Below are 7,591 nucleotides of genomic sequence, written 5' to 3' on the forward strand. Positions count from 1 at the left end.
ATCCCGTTTACTGTCTACTTCACATAATATTGTTTACTCGCGCAATAATAATCAAATCATGCCATAAGACGAAACATATATTTTGACACTCTTGAACCTGAAGGTCAAAAGTATGCCAGTAATTTCAGCTAATCTTTCATTTTGTACTATCAGCATGATGCAGATACAGCCTTAGACCCTGTATTTGGCTGTATTTGACTCCCCTGAAACCACATAGCCAATTTTTACACCTTCATCTCACTAATCTGTCTAGAGCATGAGATTGTTAGACATTTGGAAGATAAAAAATCAAAGAGTGTTGTGCTTCATCATGGCCCTGGAAGATAAGGCCCTTTACTGTCACATAAAATCAGGAGCTGCCTAGTGAAAAACACTCCATCCTCAGGCTATTCCCCACCATCACCATCATCGCTACTCTCTCCATACCATCTCCACAAATACTTGATGTTCACTTCACTGACAAACTATTTCCAAAGACAAATCAAACCCACTACTACCTATTTCAAATCATGACTAATGTGACTAAAATAGAAATCCTTTGTGTAAAGCATGCTACTGTACAGATTTTAATATTACAGTTAAAGTTTGTTTTGTTGCCCCATTAACTGCCAAATCGTAATATCTCAAGTGGCACATATTTGCAATGAGAGATGTTTTTTTGCATTCCTTCCTTCAAATACTACTTAAAAGCACATTGCCTTGTTCCTTACATGCGATTAATAACCTTTTAATGTTTTCACAACCACGCATTTAAGCTGTGGCAGAGGAAGCCTGCAGGTATCTGCAGATGACTTGCTCAAAGTTAACACAATGAGGACAGCACAAAGACAAACAGATAAAGGGACTGCATAATTAACCAACCTGAGGCTGTGGGACATATTAGCTAACCAAAACAAGTTATTTCAGCCATTTAGATCAGCTGCTAACTACCAAAGGAATTGCACGCTGCAAAAATCAAGAGAGAAAGGCCACGCGTTGATGCTGTCATGCCATTCATGTTGATTACATTACTACTTAACATATGTACACATTTGTAATGGTGCAATGATTTATGGTACAATCTGCTGGCTGCATCGCAAGAACTAGATCAGAGCATTACAAACATGCTGAAAGATGAAGATTTGAGACTGAAACTGTTTTCCATAGGAAGGATGCAACACAGTAATCAAATTAACAGTGTTTCTTTTATAGTTCACACATGCTTAAGTATGACAGCGTCAATGTGACTTAAGAGTGTCTGTTTGACTCACTGGTTATCAAGTTCAAGTCATTCATAACAGTGACAAGTGGAGGAGGGTGCTGAAAGTCAGTCTTTCTTACGCAGATGCTTCTAAGCAATTATATAAATTAAGTTGTCAGATAGGTCCTGAGGGACGTTTGTCTTCCAGGCTCTGCAAGACCAGTGGGCCGCCCTTACAAACAAAGTGCTAGATAGAAAGGCAGCCAAGAAAGGGTTTGCCAATGTCAACATAACCAACATTTCTTAAAAATAATTTATTTAACTAACAAATTCTTGTCATCTCACATTTTACCAGGGAACGATGCCCAGGACCTACATTCTTAGTCACTGTTGTGTTTTGAAAACAAAATTACACCCTTGCATCCTTTGGACAGTGAAAAAATGTTGTTTACAGATTTTAGGATGACCGGCAATTTCCCAACACTTCCTAGCTTCGCTTTTGTCTTTGCTTTTTATAAGAATAAACACATAGTGCTCTATATACTGACTCTATAATCTTAATAGAGTTTGTGCAGTGTTATACATTATCACTGTTTGATTATCTTTGCTCACGTCACAGAAAAAACACAAAAGGGACATGTTGAGTACCAAGTGTGATCTGCAAGATTTTTGTCCACTTTCACTTTATTAGTCTCAGATTTGTCAGTGAAAATTGGGCTCCCTTGGTTGCCTTTGTTTTGGTTACACAGTTTATATTTCTAGCCTCCCTCTTGTCAATGCTGGTATACATTTTTTTGAAGTGTCCCAAGGGTTAGCCTTCACTAGAGTTCTATAGTCATTTTCAATTAGCTATACACCAAATACATGTCTGTTGGCCTATGTCAATAATCATTTAATTTAAGAGGATGGGACAGCTTTAACTCCAAGACATATTCCATTTCCATCAAGGTTAGCTGATCTACTAATTTGCATTTCATCGCACACCTGCCCCAAAGTGGATTTACAAACATTTTAAAGCATGTATTGCAAGTAAATAACTGATTTACATTTGATAAGGATAGGGGTAACCTCTAAATCGTGCCAAGTGAAATAGGCACAGCTGTTCATTCCCTCCATCTATTCCCCTGATATGCAGGTGAAGCTCCTTTTGATTAGGAGTGTGTCTGGCGACTTTAACTATGCATCTCTTGGTGACATGAACCATTTTCAGATGATCTCGGGAAATTAAACTTAGCTGTGGAGTGGGCTGATAAGACAATCATTTAAGCACATTAGGTCTCATGAAATATATATCTAGATTAACATTATGATAAATTATAGTCCATTTGAAATCACAAGCATGCCTTTAAGTTAGGCTTTCATCATTCAGTCTTAATGGAAGCCGTATAACACTAACAGGAAACCATGACAGCATTAGACTACAGGTTACACGATACAGTCTTACAAGTAAGATTCAAAAAGTTATTCTTGTAACTTTGAAGAGACATTTAGTTTTTTTAGTAACATAATGCAAGGCACCCTTAAGTCAAACAGGCTCCATTATAATATATACTGTGGCTGCCTTTACATTAAAATTATTTAGGCCTACTACTTAGCAAGAAAGCAGTTTGTGTAAGAAAACAAAAAGCAAAACAATTTTGCTGAATCGCCTAGAATTTCTTTACATCTTAGCAAAATTGAATATTGATTGTGTCCATGTTGCAAATGATATAGGACAAGTACAGTTCACTCACTATATGTGACATAACAGTTGAAGATAGATGTGCTCAACCCACAATCCTTCAAGCAATGTGAATGAAATGTAGCTTGAAGCAAATAAGACTGAGTGGGCTACTTTTCATATCCTGCTCTCACTTACGCACATACACACACAGTACATACACCATATAGTATGTAGCTCGGCCCGGGGGGTCAGGATCCACCACTTTTGAGCATCACTATTCACAGTATAGCAAAAAAACATTTCTTCTACAGAGAAAATTATTTTCACATTCTACCATTGTTGACTTGAAACTCCTTTTCTCGTGTGAATTTTCAGCCTCTAAGCCACAAGTTGGAATTGTACATCTGTCTTGTTCTCTGATACTATTTACACCAGTAATGTTTCTATCAGCAGTGTTTCCGAAGTACCACCATATCTGAACATAATTTGTGTCATAGTGTCAAATTCTAGAGTGAGCAAAGCATGCCAAAACTAGTTTCTGTATTTTTAGAAAGGGAAACTGGTACAAAGGTTTCTGGTTTAAATCTTCAGGAGTCTTGAATATTGTAGTGACGTACTTAGTGAATTTAAATTAGAAACTGGCCTTAAAATAGTATGTTTCTTAGTGTCTCTGAATGAACCTGCATTAAAAATTAAGAAAAGCCAAAGCAGCGGGGGAATGTACTGACAGCACACATACTTCAAAAGGTTGTATTTTCCTTTGGAAGACTCTATTCTATCTGCCACCAGTTGGCTAATTGCTGTCATTGAAATGGAAGTCACACAAACTTCAAGAAAAAATGGAAATAATATTCCTAATTGAATAATGACTTAATAATATGTTGCTCCTCCAAACACAGCTCCGAAAAAGCCAAATCAATAACATCAAACAAGAGTCTGTGAGCCCCCAAGCCACAATGCACTGTCACCAGCACAGTCAGATGATAGTATTATACTAAACATTCAACCGCAGCAAAGCTGCAAAATTAGAGTTTGGCTAATTTGCATATCTCTGATTAGATAATTCCTGTGGGTCTACTTGTGTGGTAAGTGGTGTGTTAAAAGCCTCCTGCTCTGCTAACCTAAAGATGCACTCCCAAAAACAAAAAGGACCTGCCTCTGCCCTTGCAGGAGAGCTCTTTTCTTTCACAAAAATGTTTCATTGGGTCCCTTTGAGCTCCTATCAAAAACAGGTAGACCTGAAACCCACTTCAGTGTAAATACATTTCAAAGCCTTTCTTTTCAAGGCTGCTGAGGGTTCAGTGTAGGACACCTTTGATTTGATCTCAAATCAGGACCAATTATTACAACTTTCCCAAGGTACATAATAAACAGATTTAATTTTAATTTTAACACTTGTAGTGCGTTTGTGCATCATGCCACTCTTTAGGAATTTAAAGTTACTGTGAGTAAAAGGGGGAAGCAGGAGGTGATTTACTTAGTCTGATATCTAAATGACACCATCCAAAACTATTCAGCTCCTTTGAGGTGGTTATATCAAGATTATTATCACCAGCACAGTCAGCTGAACTTGTCTCTCTTTGGACAACCTGCGTTCACTACAGCTGGAGATACAGAACAACCCGAGCAAAAACAAATGGAAACGCTTTAAGTGAAATAGTTTACTCACGGAAATACAAGAAAGTCGTCTCACGTTTCCTTTTCTCTCCCAGATGATACCGGTTGCGGTGACCGCCGTAGTCTGTCCCTCCCGACCCAAACGGCGTAGCGGTATTAGGAATATCAAGTCCGGGTCCTTCTTCTCTGCCGCTCTATCTGGTTAGCCAGCGTAAACAGCACATCCTCAAATAAAAATAGCAGTAAACAGATATGATTTATTTCGGTGCCCGGCTTTTTCTCCCTCGAGCGCCAAACCTTTTCTTCCACTTCAGGAAGCTTTCTGCCGGTGCTGTGCGTCGTGTTGGACGGAGGTTTGATTTGGTCTCCTTTCAGTCAGGTTCCACCGCTGCAGCCGGCTGAGGCTCTCTGCAGCGCAGCGTCCCATCTCACTGGTGCTGAGGAGAAAAAAAAGGTGGCCCTCGGTTAGTTATGAGGAGTGGCATCGCGTCACTTTCAGCCGCTGCTTAGCATTAGGGTCATCCTGTATCAAATCTGTTCGTTTGTTAATTTTCAGGTTGTTTCCTAACTGGGAATGGACAACGGTAAAGTTGGCTCAACGAAAGGAGTAAAAAAAAAAAAAAAACAAGAGATCCTTGTGCTGTGTGCAAAGAGTGGCGTGCATTCCCCCATTTCTACTAAAAGGGCTGATTTTGGCTGTTTGTCAATGAAACCCATTTTTACTACATAAATTACCATAACCTGGGTTAGGCATGCACAGCTAATTTACCTTTCATATGCAGAGCTCTTGTGCAGATTTTCCCTATTTTTAGCAAGTTTTGAGCTGTTAGCTAACAGTTGTTTAAAATGCATCTAGTTTAGTTCTAAGTAGACCACCAGTCAAGCTAACATTGAGTATGCTATCATGTATAGCTGAAATTTCCTCTAAACACCTTATTGACAAGGTTTTTCCCATTTGGATTCAATAAGGTAACATTACACAAGGAGTAAAAATGACATCAAATTTTTTACGCTTTCACTGAGGCAAGCAGTCTGGGTTGATGGTTAAGAGCATTAATCTTGAGAAAGTTATAGCTCAGCTCAGTATCAGCTCAGGATTTATTTCAGGGCGTTTATTGATAACAAAAAGTGTATATTATTAACATTGATAGTCTTAACATTAGCACTATGATTAAATCTACAGAATTTTAGCCAGCATGTCCGTATTATTCACACTTTCCTGCTATGGAAAGCCAGAGAGGTCATTATCTGTAAGTGGCAACCTTTTTATATACAGTCTATGGTGGCAATCTACAACTTGGTCATTCATTTCTCTGCCCTTTAGTGTCTGTTAATATTGTTTTGTATTTCCAGCTGGCAATTATACAAACGACATTTGGTTAATCACTGTGAGCACAAGGGCAGTACACTCATGATTATAAATACAATCAGATAAATCATTCAGTATTACATTACTTTTTGGTAGACTAACTACCTTAATACATCCATGATATAGGCTAACCCCGCGACCCTGTTCGCAGGATAAGCGGTTGACGATGGATGGATGGATGGATGGATGGATATAGGCTAAAATTAAAATCTGTGGCGTGGCAGTGGAGATGTTTGCACTTATGTCCTTTGACTCCTAGCATCAACGCAAATACAATAGTAATACTTACCTAATTCATATGATACTTTCAGTAAAAACCATACACTGTATATAAATATCATAATAATAAAAACTTTATTTGTATAGCACACTAAAAGCAAGTACAAGTGCTGTACCGCACAGATGCTGACTCCAAATGACAGCATAAGATGGCAGCGTTCGTGTCCTGGATATTTTGGCTACATATTTTAACAGTGGAGTTTGTATACTTTATATACAGTCTATGCCATAAAAGTGTCACGATCTGTCCGTGACCAGTTTATTTGTCAGGGTTTTGTGGTTGTTTTTTGCCTGTCTCTCTCTGGTGTGTGGTGTGGGTGTGGTCTCTCTCAGGCACCTGGCTCTCCAGCACAGCTGCTGACAATCTGCCAAACAAGCTCCGGCCTAAATATTTTGTGCTTCTGACTGTCAGCAGCAGATTGTTGTATTAACTTCAGTGGTAACTAACACACGGCTAAACTCCTAGAGAACTTCTTCGTTTTGCGAACAAATCTCTAGTAACATGTTTTTTCCTTTGTTTGGTTCCGTGGGGATTCTCGTTTGCCACGACACCTGCCACGCCAAGCCCCCAGCAACCGGACCTTTGTTCAGCCACGCTCTCGACTACTCTCCACCACTCCCCCACTAAACCCTCAGTTAAAATCTTTATGAGCTTCAACCTACAGTCTCTGTCTGCTCTTGAGTCCAGAACCACCTCGCACATAAGAAAAAGTCTGTCTTTGATGTAATGGGAATGGCTATTACTCTTCCGAACTGATTGAATGAGTAGGCGTGAACATTTCTGAATTATATCCTAAGTAGACTTTCACAGCAAGGTGCAGACTGTCCTCAATTGTGCCTTAAGGCGGCATCTTAGCTTTGTTTATGTTCACTCGATAGACTGTAACATGGACCTCACTGCTATACAACTCCTCAGTGCAGAGGAAGAATTCTAATGAATTGTAAACTCTATAAACTATATATTAATAGACATACTTTTTGCCTTTATACAGTCCCTGAAAAGAAAGAAGTCAAGTAATTGCAACATCAAATATGCTCGAATGAATTGAATGTCTTTGCTGGATGAGAGAGAGGAGGAACACACACCAATGTTGGAAAGGTGCCAACCATGATGAAAGTACAGGTGTGGGGGGAGATGGGCACACACTCGTAGCCACGATGCATTGTATTGTATTACCCTCAAGTGACGGGAATTACAGCACTTTGAAAGGAGCCAGATCTCACGACTCCGTTACTTTCTGAGAGCCGGCTCTTTCAGCTCCCAAACTGCTCTTCATTTAGTACCACCTCTGCTGGTCACTGCCGAAGTTCCTTTCTTATTTGTTGCATGAAATAAATATGCATGAATCTTCATCTGCAATACATTGAAATATTCTGTCATATCGATGGTTAAAAGGTGGAATATGTCAAGAATAACTATCCTAATTGTATAACAACAATATAACACCCTACTAATGAAATAGTATAGTTAATAAATAATTAC

At 39.0% G+C, this 7,591-nt stretch overlaps 1 protein-coding gene across 6 annotated transcripts in view; it reads right to left on the reverse strand.

The window, feature by feature from the left end:
• The window catches only part of cntn5 (contactin 5), a 118,378-nt gene extending 113,538 nt beyond the window's left edge, over positions 1–4,840 (reverse strand). For 5 of the 6 annotated variants that reach the window (XM_046074231.1, XM_046074230.1, XM_046074229.1 and 2 more), the window contains exon 1: positions 4,513–4,839. The gene's annotated coding sequence lies outside the window, so the exon portion shown is untranslated. Of the gene's footprint in view, positions 1–4,512 lie in introns of all 6 variants that reach the window. The other variant, XM_046074226.1, reaches the window with a different exon arrangement.
• Between the last annotated feature and the right edge of the window lie 2,751 nt (positions 4,841–7,591).

This window comes from Micropterus dolomieu, linkage group LG17 (genome assembly GCF_021292245.1).
Source record: "Micropterus dolomieu isolate WLL.071019.BEF.003 ecotype Adirondacks linkage group LG17, ASM2129224v1, whole genome shotgun sequence".
Classification (NCBI taxonomy): domain Eukaryota; kingdom Metazoa; phylum Chordata; class Actinopteri; order Centrarchiformes; family Centrarchidae; genus Micropterus; species Micropterus dolomieu.